Here is a 20,564-nt window from a genome sequence, read left to right on the forward strand (position 1 = left end):
GTCATATGACGAGGTGGTCTTCCAGTGCCCTGTAGGCGCTGGTTCTTGATCGTCTCCGGCATCGCCGTCCATACCGTCGATGTCTTCGGAGTCATAGTCTAGCATGTCGGTTAGATCGTCGATAGTGGCTACAAAGTGGGTGGTGGGTGGGCTCTGAATTTCTTCGTCGTCCGCATCCCAACCATCCTGGCCATAGTCCGGCCAGGTCTCTCCGGATAGCGAGAGATGTTTTAGCGAATTTAGGATGTCCCCAAAGGGCGAGTGTTGGAAGATGTCCGCGGTGGTGAACTCCATGATCGGTGCCCAATCAGATTCGATTGGCAGGGGTGCGGGAGGTTCGGAGTCCGGCAGGGAGTCCGGCACCTCGGAGTTACGAGCTTTATAGGGGACAAGGTCAGTGTTCGGCTCCATCGCCGCGGAAGTTGCAGCCCCCGAGGCGGTGTCCAGCCACCGGTCCTCGATCTGGGCGATCGGCTCCGGACTGAGGGCCGGAGCGGATTTGTGTGCGGCCACCAAGGCACTGTCCGGCGGCAGAGCTAAATCATGCCCATCGTGACAGCGCGGCACGCTTGGCTATGGCTCGAGTCCGTCGAAGATCAAGTCCCCGCAGATGTCGGCCGTGAAGTTTAGGCTTCCGAACCTGACCTGACGGCCAGGGGCATAGCTTTCGATCTGCTCCAGATGGCCAAGTGAATTAGCCCGCAGTGCGAAGCCGCCGAATACGAAGATCTGTCCGGGGAGAAAAGTCTCACCCCGGACGGCGTTGTTGTTGATTGAAGAAGCCATCGGGCCTATCGGTGACGACATAGAGGAGCTCTCAATGAAAGCACCAATGTCGGTGTCAAAACCGGCGGATCTCGGGTAGGGGGTCCCGAACTGTGCGTCTAGGCGGATGGTAACAGGAGACAAGGGACAACGATGTTTTACCCAGGTTCGGGCCCTCTTGATGGAGGTAAAACCCTACATCCTGCTTGATTAATATTGATGATGTGTATTACAAGAGTGGATCTACCACGAGATCAAGGAGGCTAAAACCCTAGAAGCTAGCCTATGGTATGATTGTTGTAATGGAGGTTGTGTCCTACGGACTAAAGCCCTCCGGTTTATATAGACACCGGAGAGGGCTAGGGTTACACAGAGTCGGTTACAATGGTAGGAGATCTACATATCCGTATTGCCAAGCTTGCCTTCCACGCCAAGGAAAGTCCCATCCGGACACGGGATGGAGTCTTCGGTCTTGTATCTTCGTAGTCTTGGAGTCCGGCGGACGATGATAATCCGGCTGTCCGGACACCCCCTAGTCCAGGACTCCCTCAGGCCCTCTCTGCACTGAACCAGCTCTGGGACAATCTTCAGGACCCGGACCGGCATAGGGCGTCGGGGTGCCTGGAGCTGGTCTCGGGGTCGCTCTTTGCCGATGCATCTGTCAGGGTGGCCTGGGCTCAAGCCGTGGCATCCGCGGAGGAGGGTCGGAAGGTGGCCAGCTTAGCTGCAGCCACCCGCGACGTGGCACCGAAGGAAGCCAAGGACGCCGGGTAGCGCTGCCATGCGGCGGAGGCCGAGGTGAAGACCCTTCACGATCAGCAGGCCACTTAGGTCCATCAGCTCGAGGTGCGGGAGGAGAAGCTTAAGGCCCGGGAAGCTGTAGTTGCCGGTCGTGACACCGAGCTGGCGCAAGCGACCCGAGAGTAGGCCACTGAGCACGGCCGCCTGGAGAAGTTGAAGGAGGAGGTGGAGGCGGCCCTGGCGTCCCCACACCAAGCTTGTTTCCGACAAGAAGGCTCGGCTGGAGGCCAGGAAGAAGCTTCTTGCCATGGCCAAGGAGGCGGCTGCCGTGGGGTGCGACACCTTTGTCTCCCTCGAGGTGAGGCCCAGCAAGGCCATGTAGGATCTCCACGGGGCGAGCACAAGGTGCTGATGGCGACTCCGGAACTGGGTCCTGTCATGCTGCTTCCCAAGTCGTCGTGGCACTCGAGGGCGTCTTCGTCAGAGTAGGCCCCATGGTGGAGGGAGAGGCACACACACTTTCTTCCTCGGCCATGACGCACGTCTTCAGACACCTCTCTCTCCGAGACCCCAACTTAGAATTCGGCGCCTTGATCGAGCCCATGGACCCCGAGTCCTGCACCACCGCTGCTGAGGTTGTGAAGGATCAGGTGGAGGCCCTGCTGAAGAAGTTCCTCGCCGTCAAGCCTGTGGCTAGGGCCGATGACAAAGACAGCGGCAACATCATCAACGATGGTGCCCAAGCCTGAAGAGGCTTGATGACGGTGCTTCCCTCTATTTCTGTAGCATGTATCATGCCTCGTGGAGTCGTAAGAACTTTATGCTTGGTACTTTTAAGAGACATTATGCTTGTAATAATTTGCTTAGTCTCCGCAACCTCCTTTCCATTTGCTTTAGTGTTCTGCACCGGCAGGGCCCGACCCCGTGCATACCTCAGTCGCCATTGGGTCGTCCAGATCACTAGGATGAGGCCAAGGGGGTGAGGGGCTACGTGACCTCTTAGGCTCCTGAGTCGTGATGCTCAGGAGTCCCCCTTGACGTATGAATAGCCCTCGGAAAGGAGGTGCGGGAGCAGGTCTTGACGTTCTGCGTCGGCAGGGCCTGGCCCCGCGCATACCTCAACCGCCGTTGGGTCATCCGGATAACCAGGATGAGGCCAAGGGGTGAGGGTTATGTGACCAGTTAGGCTCCTGAGTCGTGATGCTTAGGAGTCCCCCTTGACGTATGAGCAGCCCTAGGGAGGAGGATACGGGAGTAGGTCTTGGCGTTCTGCATCGGTAGGGCCCGGCCCCGCGCATACCTTAGCCGCTGTTGGGTCGTCCGGATAACTACGATGAGGCCAAGGGGTGAGGGGCTATGTGACTCGCTAGGCTCCTGAGTCGTGATGCTTAGGAGTCCCCCTTGGCGTACGAGCAGCCCTAGGGAGGAGGATACAGGAGTAGGTCTTGGCGTTCTGCATTGGCAGGGCCCGGCCTGCGCATACCTCAGCCGCCATTGGGTCGTCCGGATAACTAGGACGAGGCCAAGGGTGAGGGGCTATGTGACCAGTTAGGCTCCTGAGTCGTGATGATCAGGAGTCCCCCTTGACGTATGAACACACCATCATACCTTTCCTCACCGGGCTTTTCGCTCAGGAGGGGTGCGCGAAGACCAGCTCCGTGGGACCTTGTGAGGTGGCGTATGCCAGGTGTGACCTGAGCGTAGCCCCCACGCCCAGCCCCCTCGTGCTACTTACCTGAGCGAAAGCAACACGGTGAGGCTAAGCATTGATCCTGGTGGCTCACCTATGGTTGCAGCAGCCGTGAGGCTACCCTCGGTTGTTTATGACCAGCGTGAAGCATGGCGCTTCCTCTCTTGCACGGGCATAGCCGCTCCTCGACCGTGTCGACTTCCAGCTTGGAGCATGGTGCTTCCACTGGTACGTGGGTGGGGGCTCCCTCTGAGGAGAGCCCCCGGGGCGCGTACAATCTTTCCCTGACACGTGGCTTGCACGACAGGGCTAGAGGAGGTGTGTCTAGGCACCCGTGAGCTAGCGCTGGATTCACGAGGTCCTACCTCAAGGCTGGTTGCGCCTGAACTTGATTGGGAACACTTGTGATAGTCCTGCGAGATGGTTAGGCAACCTGCGCCGAGTGAATCTCTTGAGGTTATCGCATGAGAAGGCAAAACACCAACGACCGCAGGAGGTGACATGAACGGGACCGGCCCGCCAGACAGAGCTCAATAGTTGGGTTTATCAACGCTGCAAGGACGAACCCGAGCACAGGTGTCGTGCCCAGTCTTCTCATGCGAAGATATTGAAGAAAGACAACTCGCGCGCGGCTCCCGAGGTGACAAGGCACCGGGTCGCGCGCCCTCACTCGTCCACTCGTGATTAGCTCATGCGAGAACAAGGCATCAAGGGCCATGGGTGGTGATGTGCACGGGGGCTAGCCCGCGAGCCAGAGCTCAGCCTCTTGGGTTTAGCAACATTGTAGGGACAGACCCAAGCATAGACACCGTGCCAGTCCTTAATCATGAGGCGTGCAACATTCACGGCGACGAAGCACCGGACAGACAGATGATAATCATATAGCACTCATGGAAGAAGGTAAAGCCAGTTCTGATGGATGCAAGAAGGATACACGCGCAGGGATAGACCCACATGGCTTGGGGATAATGCAGCCCGAGGGGTGCCCCCAACTGAACGAACTAAAAGATGTCACCTGGTACCGTTGCTGAAGAGATGTTGGAGTAGCTGAAGACACGCGCTGCAGAAGTCGCTCCTCATGAGCCGCCCTGGCCCTGAACCTCGGGAGGCTCTGGAGGTCCGGGGGGCTCATGACGATCCATCGCCATTTCCGCCTGGATCACCTAGCACCTGGCCTACTAAGCTGCCAGGAGGCCCCGCATGTGGCACTGGGATACGGCAGCCGCGTTCAGCAAACCGAAGGGCATGCAAACGTAGGTGTGAGGGGGGCCCTCGCATTGGCCAACACGGGATGGCCAGAAGAGCTCCTGAGACACGGCCCTATTGAGCCCAGGGATGTCGACGCAGATGCGCATCTCCCCGTCCTCGCCCTCGCACGGAGCCGTGCTTTGTGGTGGGTGGCGATCGCCCCGCATAGCTCTTGCCTCCTGAATCTCCTTGACTGCCTTGGTGATGAACTCCTGAGCGCCTGGTGCCTCGTGCCATGCGCTTTCTTCGCGGAAGCGCGTTGAAGCATGCCTCCACATGGTGCCCGAGCGCGTCCCTTGTGATGTTGGCGAGGTCAGAGGCCCTCTAGAGGAGAGCCCCGAAGCCCAGCCTGAGGGGGGCACCGGGCGCTCCTTCCTATGCGAGAGGGGAAGGCGCCCCATCCATGGATGCAAGGCTTGAGGCGGCACCGCCAGACGCCCCACCATCCTGAGATCCTTCGTGGAGTAGCTGCTTCTTCTTCTTGGTAATGGCGTCTGGAGGGTAGACGGCACCCTCATCGTCCAGGTTCTCGACTGCTGCAGCCTGGTAGGTGCCCTCGAGAGAGCACACCGCATCCTTTTCTTCATAGGTGACCATGATGATGCCACAATTTCTCGGCATCTTGAGGACGTTGTAGCCATTGTGGGTGACTGCCATGAACTTTTCCATGGCCGGGTACCCGAGGATGGTGTTGTACAGGAGATGGATGTTGGCAACATCGAAGTCAATGAGCTCTCTGCGGTATTTGTCGCGCCTGCCGAAGGTGACAGGGAGGCTGGCCTGCCCTAACGGGGTGCTGGAGCCGTCGATCACTCCTGAGAAGGCCTTGGTAGGCTGAAGCTGATGGTATAACACTTAGAGTGTGTTGAACGTATGGACAGAAAGAACACTGAGCCCTGCATCGCCATCGATGAGTGTCTTGGTGACGAGTACATTGTTGATGATGGGCGAGCAGAGCATTGGGAGGGCGCCAGCTGTGACTGCACAATTGAGCTGGTCGGAGGAGTCGAAAGTGATGGCGTACTTGCACCAACTAAGCGGGCGCGTTGCCTCGAGCTTGGGGAGGGCTGCGTTCACCTCATGCACGAATTTCTTGAAGATGCGATGAGAGGCTAGGGCCTGGGAGCCGACCAGTATGCAAGCAATGCCGCAAGGCTCCTGGAAGCCCCCAGCCCCCTCGTCTTGGTGGTGGTCTTTGTTCCTTCTCGGCGGCAGTGGAGGAAGACCAGCGTTGCCCTGAGGACGGTCTCTGCGAGGCCGATCCATCCAGGCGCCCTCGCAAGGCTGGCCCTGCCAGCAAACCTCCCGAGGCTGGTCACGCCACTCCTGACGATGGTCGCGGCCATCCCAGCGTCCTCCACATCGTCCTCCTCCACGGCTGTAACCTCGATTGTTGTGCTCAGGGCGACGACCGAGGCGCCCGTCGTGGATGGCCCTGATGTCACATCCCTAGCTTCTGGTAATGCACTAGGCTAGACCACTTGTGAGCATCATGTTTTATTTCAAATAAAATTTGAACTGAGGAATTCAGAAGCCTCAAAACTTAAATAAAAGAGGGGCAAGAAACCCTAAAATTGCAATCAGTAAATCCAAAATGCCCTAGAAATAGCTCTGACAATTTTGGCAAGAGTTATATATCAAACCAAAATTTTGGCACATTTCTAAGGAATTATTGGGCTCTGATTTTAAATCAATATTTTATTTGAATTTGGAGTTATATTCATAATATATAATGAATATATTTTCAAATGACCTGAGATATTTTTATTATGTGTGGAGAAGTCCATTAGGTGACTTAAAAAATATCCAGGGAAGTTTAGGCACTGTTTTCAAATTCTGTTTGAATTAAAATTCAGTGCCAATTAAATAAAACAGAACAAAAATAGAAAACAGTAAAAAAAAGAGAGAGAGAGAGAGAGAGAGAAGCCCAGCTTACCTGGCCTCACCCGTGCAGTCCACCAGAACTGGCCCAGCTGGCCAGCCCATCTGGCCGGCCCAGCCCACCTCCTCCCCCTTGTCTTCTTCCTCCTCTGCCAGGAGGACGAACAGAGGCGTGGCGCGCGCCCGAGAGGCCTCGGCCACCTCCTGCTTCCCCCCTGGCCACCTCCTGCCTGGTTGCCTCCCTCCTCGACGCCCGGAGACGCCACGCCACCCCCTCGGACCCCTCTCACTCTTCCTCGAGGCCCCGCTCCTCTGCTCTTTCTCTCTCGCCCGAACCCGAACGCAGCCGTCGCCGCCGACGAGAACCACCGCGGCCACCGCCTTTCCCTCGCCTCTCCGACGCGCCCCCGAGCTCCGCCGTGACGTTCCCGTCCCTACCACGGAGCCACAAGACGCCGGACGCCCTGGAGCGCCGTCACCGACGCCATCTTCTTCCTCTGCACCGACGGCCGTCGTCGCTTGATTCGCCGGCCACAGAGCGTCCCCGGCCTCGCCCTCGCGCTCGTTGGACTCGCGGTGAGCCACTGAACCGTTCCCCTCTTCTTCCCATGCCGTTGGGCCGCTCTAGCCATTGCTTCCGCCGGACCCGAGAGCTCGCCGCCGCCGTGCCTCGTCACCACCGTGGCTGGAGCCGTTGCAGCTCGAAGCCGAGCACACCACCGCACTCAACACGTCTCCAGGAGCCCGTAGCCGCCACTAGCTTCCCCTCCCGTGCCCCCGAACGCCAACCCCGACCTCGCCCGAGCTCCGGCCGCCGCCTCGCTCGCCGCCGTTGCTGATTCCGGCCACCCCCCGCACCTTCCGTTGGTCCCCCTAGATGCGCACGGGCGCGGGCTACCTCCTGGTGCCCTTGGCGCATCGATCCGATGCCCCTAGCGCAAGTCCGGCGTGCCCCGCCGTGTCCTGTGGTCGCCGCCGGCTGGTCTCCGGTGACGCCGACGTGGCGCACTTACTTAGTCGCTAATGACCATGCTAAACACCCCCACAGACACTGACAGCGGGCCCCGTAGCGGGTCAAAGCCCGAGTCAACGCGGGATTAGCCCCTGTGCCACTGACGTGTGGACCCCACACGTCAGGTTTGACCCTGACCGGCCCGGTTGACCCTGCTGACGTCACTGTGACGTGGTGCTGACGCCATAATCATTTCTGGATTTAATTTAACTCTGAAATTCCAGAAAATGCCTAAAACTTCAATAAATCATAGAAAATTAACCGTAACTCCAAATTAAATAAATTATATATGAAAAATTATCAGAAAAATTCAAGGAATCCATCTGTACCATTTTCATGCATGTTAGAACAACTTATCACTACTGTTTAGGGCAAATGAAGTGAATGACATTTAAATAACCACATACGGAGTTTGAATTTGAATCTTGTATTCAAACCAACTTCATTTAATCTGGTTTTAGGTGCATTAGCCCAAAACACATTCATATTGCCATGTCATAGCATGCATCATATTGTGCATTGCATTGATCGTGTCTTTTCTGTATTTGCCGGTATTTGTCCCCTCTCGATAGACGTGTACCGATGATGTGATCGTTGACACTGATGAAGACTCAATGTTATCTTCAGAAGTGCCAGGCAAGCAAAACCCCCTTGTTCATTCCGATACAATCCTACTCTCTCGCTCCTGCTCTCTTTTAATGCATTAGGACAACACCGATTCATCTGTTACTTGCTGCGGTAGCTGAACCCCTTCATCCTCTGCATGACCTGTCATTGCCACAGTAAATAGATGAAACCCACTAGCATGAGTAGGAGTTGTTTGAGCCCTGTTGTGCCTACTCATTCATGTTTGTTTGTCATGCCTGCTACTGCTTAGAGTTGAGTCAGGTCTGATTCATCGGGGATGAATCAGAGGCGTGTGAACATGTCCTACTGTGTGTGAGCTAAGTGTGTGAACACGATTTGGTAAAGGTAGCGGTGAGAGGCCATGTAGGAGTACATGGTGGGTTGTCTCATTGTAGCCGTCCTCAGGAACTGAGTTCTGTGTTTGTGATCCATGATTCAGCTACTACCATACATTGGGCCCTGAAATATGACCCCGCTCGACTTCTTATTCACCCTTGTCCTCTGTCCAGGAGTTGCAAGTAGTTTCTGGTGTTTGTAGTATGCTGGAGGCCGTGGACAGCGCTGACCGTAGGGGTGGGCTGTGATGCGGTAGGTACGTGGCCGGGTGTAACCGGATACCCGTTAGGTATCTCGGGAACCCTGTTCACATCGTTCGGGGCCGTATGGGAAACCTCGGCCGGATCTCCCTGCGGATGGAACCCGAATAGGCGATAAACCTGGACTAGAGACTTGAGTGTTTAGGTAGGTCGTGGTCTACACCCACGTCGGCTTTCGCTTGAAGTCTGCCGAGCACATGTCGTGTGCAGACGCTAAGTGGTGGAAACATGTATGAAGAAGTACACCCCTGCAGGGTTATCATCATCTATTCGAATAGCCGTGTCCGCGGAAAAGGACTTCTGGGTTGCTTATATCAGTTCATAGACAAGTGAAAGTGGATACTCTAAAATACGCAAGATAAGCGTGAGTGCTATGGATGGCGTTCTCGTAGGGAGACGGGAGCGATTCCATAGTGGTGTATTGATATGGGGAATATGTGGACTCGTGTGCGCCACCTCAAAAGAGTTACTTGCAGTCGTAGTTCAGGATAGCCACCGAGTCAAAGCTGGCTTGCTGCAGTTAAACCCCACCATCCCCTTTGTTGATAATGAAGCATATGTAGTTAGTTCTGATGTAAGTCTTGCTGGGTACATTTGTACTCACGTTTGCCTATTTATGTTTTTGCAGAGAGACTTCGGTCTCGCTAGTAGTTCCGCGTGGACTTCGACGTTTAGCTTGTTACCTCAGCTACGATCTTGTGCCCTCGGCAGGATCTGGTAGATAGTCAGGCTTCTCAGCCTTTTTCATTTATAGATGTCTGTACTCAGACATGATAGCTTCCGCTTGTGCTTTGACTTGTATGCTCTGATTGTTGGGTCATGAGACCCATGTTTGTAATATCTCGCTCCTCGGAGCCTATTGATTAAATTACTTGAGTCATAGAGTCATGTTGTGATGCCATGTTGTGTTTGCACATATCGAGCATATTGTGTGTATGTTATTGAAATGCTTGGTATGTGTGGGATCTGACTATCTAGTCGTTTATCTTCAGTAGCCTCTCTTACCGGGAAATGTCTCCTAGTGTTTCCACCGAGCCATGGTAGCTTGCTACTGCTCCGGAACACTTAGGCTGGCCGGCATGTGTCCTTCTTCGTTCCTGTGTCTGTCCCTTCGGGGAAATGTCACGCGATGAATACCAGAGTCCTGTTAGCCCGCTACAGCCCGGTTCACCGGAGTCCTGCTAGCCCAGTGCTACAGCCTGGATTCACTCGCTGATGACCGACACGTTCGATGCTGGGTCATGGATGCCTGTCCCTGTAAGTTTGTGCCACTTTGGGTTTACGACTAGCCATGTCAGCCCGGGCTCCTTATCATATGGATGCTAGCGACACTGTCATATACGTGTGCCAAAAGGCGCAAACGGTCCCGGGTAAAGGTAAGGCGACACCCGTGGGAATACCGTGCGTGAGGCCGCAAAGTGATATGAAGTGTTACATGCTAGATCTATGTGGCATCGAGTCGGGGTCCTGACAGCGTTGGTATCAGAGCTTGACTGCCTGTAGGATTACCAAGCCAAACTGGTCGAAGTTGAGTCTAGAAATTCTTTAGTTATATAAGGGAATTGATTGTGGGATGGAACGTAAGGCTCTTTTTACTCCTTATACCTTATGCCTTCTGATCTGAGTCATCTTATCTTTCCTGCGGGGATTAAGAACTAGGCTATCTCTTCTTTCCATCAGGATCACGTGTTACTAATCCGTAGACTTATAAGATTGTTGGACTTAAGCCTCGTTTCAGTTCCTACTACTTCTGTATGTTAATTATTGATCTCGAGACCTTGATATTGTGCTTCTGAGTGGTTATGCCACCATTTTTGTGAATGTCTCAAATCTTTTCTGAGCATTTACAGCCGTTATGCTGTCCGAGTCATCCCAGGTTTCTAAGTAGTCTGATGCAATTGCAAATCCTTTCTTCCTGTTTCAATGTTCCCATGGGCCAGATTAACCACACTAATCAGTGAGTTGAGGTACTCCGTTACCTTGACATATATGTTGGAGATACTATTATGGCCCTAGGTGTTTAGGGAGTCACCTAGTAATCTAGCAATGTTTTGTGATCCCCAGTGTGATGATTCTGGCTTTTATTCTCGAAAGCATCCCGTGATGCCACTTAGTAGTAGGTATTCTATTCCTTGGGCTTTGAACCCGAGATTCACTCTACTTACTTCATGTTGATAGTGTTTGCTAGTTCCTTCAGGATATTAGTAACTTTGCGATAGTCCTCGAGGTCCGTGGTATTTCCTTCTTCCAAATACTATGAACCGCTTATGGCAGATGTTTATTGGATCAAAAGATCACAATTAGAGTACTCTTGAGGAGTTCTCCATTCATAAATCGTGACTCTGCCAGTTCTACCTTTCTGCATGGGTTATCCGGAAGAAATATGTTGAACTTGGTTCGACATACTAATCTATGCATCCACAACTCAGAAAATTATATGTTCCTTTGAGTTGTTCTCCGTAGTTGCATTCTGACCCTCGTCTATCAATTGATAGTCAAGAGTATGCGTGCGTTCGTTTATCGATGCCTATTACTCTTGTGGTCCGTCAAGCCATTCTGTCCTGAATGACTTGGAGAAACAAACTCCAGTACCTCTTCCATATCCAGGATTGGGTCAAAGAAGTTGTGCTCCGCAGATCTAATTGCTAATCCAGCTTTTGGTTCTGTTCTACCTTGGAGTATTACCTTATTCTATATCGAGATTGTTATAGGAATTGCACACCATCCTATGAACTCTTGGTACAGTGATACTTCTCACCATCATTAGTCATTCCTCGGCCCTCGTGTTGATGCAACCGGAATACCGACAAATGAGTTGTGATGTGTGAGATCAATACTCCCAGCAACCTCGTTGCTTGGTAGTTAAAGGATAATAATTTCATTCTTAGTATGTTGGTTTTTGAATCATCCTTCTAAGACTGATCGTGCTACCTAGTCCTTATTTCGGTGCACCCTTCGATTGATGAATTAGGATCTTGTCAAGCCCTCGCTCACTTGATCATATCATCTTGCCCCGAAAAGCAAGATTGTTCTCGAGCTTAGTAACATATCGGTGGTTCGTGATTTTCCGAAGATCTTCTCGGAAGTACTACCAGGTTGTCACCTGACCGCTATGTTGAGCTCGTGATCAAGTTGGTTTATTGTAAACCACCCTTTCTCCAAGAATCTGTGATGGATATCCCTGAGCTAGTTGGTTAAGCTAGACAACAACTTGGAGAGTTGGAAGGTAAAAGCTTGCCTGACTTAGTTCGTTCCAAAGGGATATTCTTGTGTAGTGTGTGTTGAAGAAAGATGATATCTTCATCGGTTGGTCCCTGTGATCAGTTGCTGGACCTATTGCCTTATCAATCCTTTGATTTGAGTGTGGGCTATCGTCAAATCAAATCAATACCAATGATGCTCGTAATGTTGTCTTGTTCGTGGTTGATCCCTCGAGCATACACCATTACATCTTTGGCCTGACCAATGCTATCACTTGTTCACTTAACTATGGAATTCCTTTTAAAAGGAAACCCAGATGAATTGTTGTTGAGCCCATTGACAACATCCTTATCTCCTCCATAATTTTGTTGGACATTAAGCTAGTGTTGGAAACTTTTGAAAGCATTTTCTTCATGCTAGCTCATGAAGTATTTGTTGATGAAAGGAGTGACTTCCTTTTATACACGTGCATTTGGTGAAAGATGCCGCCGTGAATTTGAGAAAGTTAGTTTTGCTTCCTCTGGAATCATCCCAAGTCAGTCATGCATACGTGCGAAGTATTCTGTGGTCTGGAGATTTGCAACCTCCATTCTATATGTATATCCTAGCACACCAAGCCACTGATTGAGTTGTTCAAAGATAAAGGAGTCTGTCCAAGGTGAACTCTTTGGACTTCCACGCGTGGAGACTTCGATGTCATTAATGATGGTTCCCCCTCCTGAACTCGGTAGTGTTTTATTATAAGACTACCTTGTGATCATGCTTGTCTTGGACAACATGTTCACATGTTTGTAGCAGAACCAGCTCATGTTTTGGAGCTTGCTATCGTAGTTCATCTCCCGAGAATCCCGCAACGTCATCTCGTCGATTTGTGTTGCAAACTTTCATTTTCTTCCTAGACTCGATGAGTCTGGAATATCCTGACACCAACCAGATCTGAATCTCAGGCAGATATGATGGTTTGGAACATTTCCCAAGAACTATAATATTGGTCCCTCGATAACCGGTAAAGTGGATGTCGTGGCCAGCACCACCCAGCCGAAGGACCTATTATTGTGGTATCTTGATTGAAGCAGTTGGCCACCTTCCCATAAGGACTTCGTAGGATTTACTTCCTAGTTGTGCCTTATGATTATTGTGTTCCCGAAGTCCGACCTTTTACTTGATGTTCTAGTTATCAAACCATATCTATGAATGGGATACACTAGCACGTCAAGGAGAACATTAGAAGCGGAGTGCTAAATGTCTCTCGGTCGATCATCCAGATTTTGTTTCCTTGGCCTCGCTAAGGTGAAAACTGAGAAAGTGTTATCTTCCTTTGCATCTGCATCCTCCATCACCATTCATCATGGTAGTAAGTTGTGCTACCGGACCCTTGACACGGATGTTGGTAAAACCTTGATGAATGTGGAAATGCTTAAGTTCTTGAGAGCACGCACAAGCGCTACGTCTTATCATCGGCACTAGCTGGGATTGCCCCAGATTCTTCGGTTATGCTATAACCACTCCAACAGTGAATTCACTCTTTATTGTTGGGTTCTTCCCCAGTTACCAGAATCATTCCCAGCATTTGCATTTTGTTCCCAGCTTGCACCGCCAATGTGCCATTCTACCACGGGTCTCTTCCATCTCCGGTGATAAGCAAATTCATCCATTACGTTGTCTTCAACAAGGTAATCCACATCATCCAAGTCCGAGTATGCCATTCTACCGACCCCCTCCAAATGATCGCTTGTGATTACCTTAGGCTGGTATAAAGAGTTCCAATGATCTCTGAATCAAAAGTAATTCTTTTTGCCACTTAAGATAATAATCTACGAATCACCCTCCTCCAGGATGTTTCGTCGTGGTATCATGGCAACTCAACTCCTCGCTACGTTGACAATCGTTTACCACCTTCTTAGGTGTGGAATTGTTGTCTACCTAGTGAACCTTCGTCATCCGTTTCTTCCCCCCCCCCTCTTGATGTGTATCTCGTGTCTCAACCGAGAGATGGTTCTATGTCTCATTCCGTGAGTTAATCCTGAGTTGTTCGACCTTCGAGAAGACCGATCCTTCTAGAGTTTTCCTTTCCTCTTCTTTTCATGATTAGCTGGAGTTCTCAGAGCAAGACGACAAGACAAAGATGGTGTTCGAATCAACGTTCCTATGAAGTGCACCCTGGATCGTGAAGATTATACTAGTCCGCGTTACCCTTCACCTTACCCTACGCTTGAATCTCGAGACGAGATTCTTGTTTAGTGGGGGTGAGTTGTCACATCCCTAGCTTCTGGTAATGCACTAGGCTAGACCTCTTGTGAGCATCATGTTTTATTTCAAATAAAATTTGAACTGAGGAATTCAGAAGCCTCAAAACTTAAATAAAAGAGGGGCAAGAAACCCTAAAATTGCAATCAGTAAATCCAAAATGCCCTAGAAATAGCTCTGACAATTTTGGCAAGAGTTATATATCAAACCAAAATTTTGGGACATTTCTAAGGAATTATTGGGCTCTGATTTTAAATCAATATTTTATTTGAATTTGGAGTTATATTCATAATATATAATGAATATATTTTCAAATGACCTGAGATATTTTTATTATGTGTGGAGAAGTCCATTAGGTGACTTAAAAAATATCCAGGGAAGTTTAGGCACTGTTTTCAAATTCTGTTTGAATTAAAATTCAGTGCCAATTAAATAAAACAGAACAAAAATAGAAAACAGTAAAAAAAAGAGAGAGAGAGAGAGAGAGAGAGAAGCCCAGCTTACCTGGCCTCACCCGTGCAGTCCACCAGAACTGGCCCAGCTGGCCAGCCCATCTGGCCGGCCCAGCCCACCTCCTCCCCCTTGTCTTCTTCCTCCTCTGCCAGGAGGACGAACAGAGGCGTGGCGCGCGCCCGAGAGGCCTCGGCCACCTCCTGCTTCCCCCCTGGCCACCTCCTGCCTGGTTGCCTCCCTCCTCGACGCCCGGAGACGCCACGCCACCCCCTCGGACCCCTCTCACTCTTCCTCGAGGCCCCGCTCCTCTGCTCTTTCTCTCTCGCCCGAACCCGAACGCAGCCGTCGCCGCCGACGAGAACCACCGCGGCCACCGCCTTTCCCTCGCCTCTCCGACGCGCCCCCGAGCTCCGCCGTGACGTTCCCGTCCCTACCACGGAGCCACAAGACGCCGGACGCCCTGGAGCGCCGTCACCGACGCCATCTTCTTCCTCTGCACCGACGGCCGTCGTCGCTTGATTCGCCGGCCACAGAGCGTCCCCGGCCTCGCCCTCGCGCTCGTTGGACTCGCGGTGAGCCACTGAACCGTTCCCCTCTTCTTCCCATGCCGTTGGGCCGCTCTAGCCATTGCTTCCGCCGGACCCGAGAGCTCGCCGCCGCCGTGCCTCGTCACCACCGTGGCTGGAGCCGTTGCAGCTCGAAGCCGAGCACACCACCGCACTCAACACGTCTCCAGGAGCCCGTAGCCGCCACTAGCTTCCCCTCCCGTGCCCCCGAACGCCAACCCCGACCTCGCCCGAGCTCCGGCCGCCGCCTCGCTCGCCGCCGTTGCTGATTCCGGCCACCCCCGCACCTTCCGTTGGTCCCCCTAGATGCGCACGGGCGCGGGCTACCTCCTGGTGCCCTTGGCGCATCGATCCGATGCCCCTAGCGCAAGTCCGGCGTGCCCCGCCGTGTCCTGTGGTCGCCGCCGGCTGGTCTCCGGTGACGCCGACGTGGCGCACTTACTTAGTCGCTAATGACCATGCTAAACACCCCCACAGACACTGACAGCGGGCCCCGTAGCGGGTCAAAGCCCGAGTCAACGCGGGATTAGCCCCTGTGCCACTGACGTGTGGACCCCACACGTCAGGTTTGACCCTGACCGGCCCGGTTGACCCTGCTGACGTCACTGTGACGTGGTGCTGACGCCATATATTTTCTGGATTTAATTAAATCTAATGATTAAATTCAGAAAATGACTAAAACTTCCAAAATCATAGAAAATTAACCGTAACTCCAAATTAATAAATTATATATGAAAAATTATCAGAAAAATTCAAGGAATCCATCTGTACCATTTTCATGCATGTTAGAACAACTTATCACTACTGTTTAGGGCAATTGAAGTGAATGACATTTAAATAACCACATACGGAGTTTGAATTTGAATCTTGTATTCAAACCAACTTCATTTAATCTGGTTTTAGGTGCATTAGCCCAAAACACATTCATATTGCCATGTCATAGCATGCATCATATTGTGCATTGCATTGATCGTGTCTTTTCTGTATTTGCCGGTATTTGTCCCCTCTCGATAGACATGATACCGATGATGTGATCGTTGACACTGATGAAGACTCAATGTTATCTTCAGAAGTGCCAGGCAAGCAAAACCCCCTTGTTCATTCCGATACAATCCTACTCTCTCGCTCCTGCTCTCTTTTAATGCATTAGGACAACACCGATTCATCTGTTACTTGCTGCGGTAGCTGAACCCCTTCATCCTCTGCATGACCTGTCATTGCCACAGTAAATAGATGAAACCCACTAGCATGAGTAGGAGTTGTTTGAGCCCTGTTGTGCCTACTCATTCATGTTTGTTTGTCATGCCTGCTACTGCTTAGAGTTGAGTCAGGTCTGATTCATCGGGGATGAATCAGAGGCGTGTGAACATGTCCTACTGTGTGTGAGCTAAGTGTGTGAACACGATTTGGTAAAGGTAGCGGTGAGAGGCCATGTAGGAGTACATGGTGGGTTGTCTCATTGTAGCCGTCCTCAGGAACTGAGTTCTGTGTTTGTGATCCATGATTCAGCTACTACCATACATTGGGCCCTGAAATATGACCCCGCTCGACTTCTTATTCACCCTTGTCCTCTGTCCAGGAGTTGCAAGTAGTTTCTGGTGTTTGTAGTATGCTGGAGGCCGTGGACAGCGCTGACCGTAGGGGTGGGCTGTGATGCGGTAGGTACGTGGCCGGGTGTAACCGAATACCCGTTAGGTATCTCGGAAACCCTGTTCACATCGTTCGGGGCCGTATGGGAAACCTCGGCCGGACTCCCTGCGGATGGAACCTGAATAGGCGATAAACCTGGACTAGAGACTTGAGTGTTTAGGTAGGTCGTGGTCTACACCCACGTCGGCTTTCGCTTGAAGTCTGCCGAGCACATGTCGTGTGCAGACGCTAAGTGGTGGAAACATGTATGAAGAAGTACACCCCTGCAGGGTTATCATCATCTATTCGAATAGCCGTGTCCGCGGAAAAGGACTTCTGGGTTGCTTATATCAGTTCATAGACAAGTGAAAGTGGATACTCTAAAATACGCAAGATAAGCGTGAGTGCTATGGATGGCGTTCTCGTAGGGAGACGGGAGCGGATCCATAGTGGTGTATTGATATGGTGAATATGTGGACTCGTGTGCGCCACCTCAAAAGAGTTACTTGCAGTCGTAGTTCAGGATAGCCACCGAGTCAAAGCTGGCTTGCTGCAGTTAAACCCCACCATCCCTTTGTTGATAATGATGCATATGTAGTTAGTTCTGATGTAAGTCTTGCTGGGTACATTTGTACTCATGTTTGCCTATTTTATGTTTTGCAGAGAGACTTCAGTCTCACTAGTAGTTCCGCTTGGACTTCGACATTTAGCTTGTTACCTCAGCTACGATCTTGTGCCCTCGGCAGGATCTGATAAATAGTCAGGCTTCTCAGCCCTTTTCATTTATAGATGTCTGTACTCAGACATGATAGCTTCCGCTTGTGCTTTGACTTGTATGCTCTGATTGTTGGGTCATGAGACCCCTGTTTGTAATATCTCGCTCCTCGGAGCCTATTGAATAAATTACTTGTGTCGTAGAGTCATGTTGTGATGCTTCGTTGTATTTGCACATATCGAGCATATTGTGTGTATGATTGAAATGCTTGGTATGTGTGGGATCTGACTATCTAGTTGTTTATCTTTAGTAGCCTCTCTTACCGGGAAATGTCTCCTAGTGTTACCGCTGAGCCATGGTAGCTTGCTACTGCTCTGGAACACTTAGGCTGGCCGGCATGTGTCCTTCTTCGTTCCTGTGTCTGTCCCTTCGGGGAAATGTCACGCTTTGAGTACCGGAGTCCTGTTAGCCCGCTACAGCCCGGTTTACCGGAGTCCTGCTAGCCCAGTGCTACAGCCCGGACCCACTTGCTGATGACCGACACGTTCGAAGCTGGGTCATGGATGCCTGTCCCTGTAAGTCTGTGCCACTTTGGGTTTACGACTAGTCATGTCAGCCCGGGCTCCTTATCATATGGATGCTAGCGACACTATCATATACGTGAGCCAAAAGGCGCAAACGGTCCCGGGAAAAGGTAAGACGACACCCGTGGAGATACCGTGTGTGAGGCCGCAAAGTTATTGTCACATCCCTAGCTTCTGGCATTGCACTAGTACTAGCCTTTGGTGATGCATCATGTTTACTTTTACAGAAAGTTGAAATGGGGATTGTCCAAACCCTAGCATTTTAAGAATTCACCAGGTTCACCTAAAATATTTTCAGTCAATCCAAGTGGCTTTCAAAAATGTTCATCATTTTTGGAAAAATGCTGGAAACAGTAACCAGAGATGATGCACATTTTTCCATGTCATTTTGGATCTTTGAACTAATATATATTGTATTTGAGTTGGAGCAAATATATGTTATATATATTTTTAATGCTTCAATAATTCTGATATTTTGTGAGGGGCTCTGGAATATTACTTTCAGTCCCTGCAAAAATTATTGGAAGAAACAAAAATGATTTAGTGTTTGAACTAAATCAAAACAGATGAAACAAATAGAAAACAATGATTAAAAAATAAAACAGAGCAAAAATAAAAAGGGAGACGGCCACCTGGGCCACTTACCTGCTTACCTGCCCGGCCCAGCTCCTCCCGCTGGCCCAGCCCACCACCACAGCCTCCCTGTCGTCTTCCTCCCTGGACAGGAGGACGAGGGCGTGTGCCCGACGCTCGCCGGCACGCGCGCGCGCCACCTCCCCCCTGCTGGCCACCTCCTGCTTCCCCCGGACTCCCTTGATGCCCCGGACGAAGCCACGCAGCTGCCCCGCACCGCTCTCACTCTCCCTCGCCCTCCCCTTCTTCCCCTGCTCTCTCTCCCTCTCACCCGAGAACCACCGCCGCCACCGACGCCGATTGCCGCAGCCACCGTGCTCCTCTCGCCTCCCCGACGCCTCCCAGAGCTCCGCAAGTCCTCCCTCGTCCTCCTCGTCGTCTCACGCGACCAGAAGAGCCCCGGAACGCCGCCCCCGACGTTTTCCCCCTCGCCGGCCGCCGAGGATCTTCTCCGTCGAATTCGGCCACTCTGGCGCGCCCCCGAGCTCGCTGACCCTCCCTGCGTGATCCCTGTGAGCTCCACTCCGTTTCCCCTCCTCCATTTTGTTCGTTTCCGTGCCGTAGCACCCCGGCCACATTCCCGAGCGCCGCCGTCCGCCATGGACGCCGGGCATGGCACTGACGTGCTGCTGCGGCCAGACCGACGAGCCTAGCGTGCTCCTAGCTGCCCCAGGAGTCCGCATAGCCCCTCAGCCAGCCCCCTAGCGCCCCGTAACCTCGCTCCGCCCAAACCCGAGCTCCGGCAGCCGCTGCGGCCCCCACTCCGGCGAGCTCCGGCCACCCCCGCACCTCCCGATGGCCCCCCTAGATGCGCACGGGCACGGGCTACCCTCTGGTGCCCTTGGCTTGGCCCAAAACCCCTCGCAGCGCCACTCCGGCGAGCTCCCGCCGCAGTTTTGGTCGTCGCCGGCCGAACTCCGGCGAAGTCGACGTGGCTTAGTTAATTAGTCACTAACCCCCCCACCTACTGACGCTGACAAGTGGGCCCCAGGGCTTAGTCAAAGCTAACCAGCCCGGGTCAACGCGGGATTAGTCCCTGTGTCACTGACGTGTGGACCCCACACGTCAGGTTTGACCTGGGGCGCTCGGTTGACCCTGCTGACGTCACTATTACGTCATGCTGACGCAGTATTTGTTCTAGAATTTAAATAAATCCTAAATGATTTATAAATTCCAGAAAATGACTAAAACTTCCAAAATTCATAGAAAATTAACCGTAACTCCAAATTTAATAAATTATATATGAAAAATTATCAGAAAAATTCAAGGAATCCATCTGTACCATTTTCATGCATGTTAGAACAACTTATAGCTGCTGTTTAGCACAAATCAATTAAAGGGCATTTAAATAATCACATATGGAGTTTGAATTTGAATCTTGGATTCAAACCAACTTCATTTAATCTGGTTTTAGTTGCATTAGCTCAAAACACATTCATTTTGCCATGTCATGATCATGCATCATATTGTGCATTGCATTGATTGTGTTCCTTTCTGTGTTGCCGGTATTTGTCCCCTCTCGATAGACGTGATACCGATGACGTGATCGTTGACACTGATGAAGACTCAATGTTATCTTCAGAAGTGCCAGGCAAGCAAAACCCCCTTGTTCATTCCGATACAATCCTACTCTCTCGCTCCTGCTCTCTTTTAATGCATTAGGACAACACCGATTTTTCTGTTACTTGCTGCGGTAGCTGAACCCCTTTATCCTTTGCATGACCTGTCATTGCCACAGTAAATAGATGAAACCCACTAGCATGAGTAGGAGTTGTTTGAGCCCTGATGTGCCTACTCATTCATGTTTGTTTGTCATGCCTGCTACTGCTTAGAGTTGAGTCAGGTCTGATTCATCGGGGATGAATCAGAGGCGTGTGAACATGTCCTACTGTGTGTGAGCTAAGTGTGTGAACACGATTTGGTAAAGGTAGCGGTGAGAGGCCATGTAGGAGTACATGGTGGGTTGTCTCATTGTA

Source organism: Triticum aestivum, chromosome 5B (assembly GCF_018294505.1).
Source record: "Triticum aestivum cultivar Chinese Spring chromosome 5B, IWGSC CS RefSeq v2.1, whole genome shotgun sequence".
NCBI classification, from domain to species: domain Eukaryota; kingdom Viridiplantae; phylum Streptophyta; class Magnoliopsida; order Poales; family Poaceae; genus Triticum; species Triticum aestivum.